Source organism: Ostrea edulis, chromosome 7 (assembly GCF_947568905.1).
Source record: "Ostrea edulis chromosome 7, xbOstEdul1.1, whole genome shotgun sequence".
NCBI classification, from domain to species: domain Eukaryota; kingdom Metazoa; phylum Mollusca; class Bivalvia; order Ostreida; family Ostreidae; genus Ostrea; species Ostrea edulis.
In genome coordinates this window covers 41428041-41430020 of record NC_079170.1, presented here as the reverse complement: position 1 = coordinate 41430020, position 1980 = coordinate 41428041, and the positions used below count along the sequence as shown (strand labels likewise).

The following is a 1980-nucleotide window of genomic DNA, read 5'->3' as shown; positions in this document are numbered from 1 at the left end:
AAAGTCATTGTTTATCATAGAAGCGAATTTGACAGCGAAAGGGTGTATCATTGAAAATGACAACGATTATCGTTGCTTTAGTGTGAAATTGAATGGTTTCAATGGTTGCGAAAAAAATACTTTTTGGACTGATTTATGTACATTTTCGAACGATTCACATCAAATGTAAGCTGAAATAAATTCAAACCGAAGTACGACTGATTTCCCACATACTTTATGAAAGTTTGGACAGAAACTATGGGGATAGGAAAGACCGAATATAAATAACCTCCTCGTTTCCATTGAAATTAGTAGTCACTGAATTCGTATTGTGTATTTTTCTTTCAGATACCATGGGTGATTTCACGTGCTACTAATGTTGTTTACACATACTTCATAGAAATTGATTTAATGTTGAATTAACGGTGATATTCAATATCACAGAATAATAAGTTGGACTTTTAGGGAAGATGCTCAATATTTAAATTTACATTTCTATTTATGCCCGGATTGTATCAAACTACATTTGTATATATGATAGTACATGCATGTATTGTCATGTGTATACGGTACCAATCCACACGGCATGCACCAAAAATGTAACATGAAGCCTGTATGTATGCTGGGATTGAAATGAATCTAACTTTTCCCAAAGCATAAGTTATATCGCCTTATAAAAATAACTCACTTTCAATAGTACTGTTTCCGTGTTGTACCCAAGTTCGGTAGTGATTCATAAATTAGATTCAACACCTTGTTTGAAATGAAAAGACCTGTAAAAAATTAAAAATTATAGCATAAGTATAATATGGTTTACGAATAGTTGACATCAAAAAATATGTTTTTAAACTTTACAAGTCTTTTCATTTCAAACTACAAACGTCACCACGATTAATCAGTAGAGCAGCCACGTGACATATACATGTAGACATAAATGGTAGTAAAAGTGGATCTCTCTCTATCATTATATACAATTACAGTTTTTCTATGATATGCTTCTGTTTGAAAGTAGTGTCCCTTCATTCCTGGCGGTAGTGTGTGTTGTTTATGAGTAGAAGTCAGAATAGGTAAGTTTTTACTATGCTTTTTGACAATATCTCTGCAATAAGGTCTGCAACGAAATAAAACAGTTAACCAGGTTTCTTCCAGATCGTCTGCAGCAAAGGAATGACATACTGCAAATTCGGAGATAATGCTATTTTAGCATCACATTATATGTACATGTAATAAAGGGATCTCCTAGCCGAGAGAATAACACTTCATTGACTAAATGTATGTCTATTATATTATACGAGTTTGTCAAACTAATACATTATTAAATTTCCTTAATGTCTGTAATGTAATCAATACAAGGAAATATATCAATCCGATTTGTTTTTAAAAATAACAGATGATTATTGAATATCTATTTATTCCTTTATTTCCGCGTTATGAAGTCAATATTATTCTATTTTACTTCACACCTTCTACATGCCATGACTTGTATTCATCTATCTTACAGCTATCCAGATGACCAATGGACGTGGATATCTTTTATTGCACTGTTGCCTTGCATCGTCGTGAACAGCTACACTTCCTGATGTCCTGTACAGACTTTTCGTGAAAAATTAACTTCAAGCTACAGTTTAAAATGCAGATCTCGGAACACTGGATTTACGTTGTGCCCTCAAGACTTTTCTCAGATTGTGAAAATCGCTAACTAGACATTTCAAGCAACCTATGATTTTCAGCAAGTGTGGAAAAATAAATTGAATTATTGAATGTGCAATCATGATTACAAATATGAAAAATTCTACAGAATGATAATTTTATTCAATACGGCAACGAATATAAGCCTTGATTCGTAGAACAGAATCCCACTGATTGTGAACGCGTATAGACAATATATTTGTATTTAATACAGTTATTTGTACTCATATATTTAAAATATCCATCAACAGAAAAATATATTGAGGAATAATATACCGCATCAATTCTTGTAGCAAAATCATCAGACACAAA

The 1980-nt window shown here is 32.2% G+C and overlaps 1 long non-coding RNA gene across 1 annotated transcript; it reads left to right on the top strand.

Moving 5' to 3' along the window:
• The first annotated feature begins 866 nt into the window (after window positions 1–866).
• LOC130048142 (uncharacterized) lies at window positions 867–1747 on the top strand. The gene is made up of 2 exons (XR_008796996.1): window positions 867–1251; window positions 1481–1747. It is a non-coding gene; the product is annotated as an uncharacterized LOC130048142 (long non-coding RNA).
• The last annotated feature ends 233 nt before the right edge of the window (window positions 1748–1980 follow it).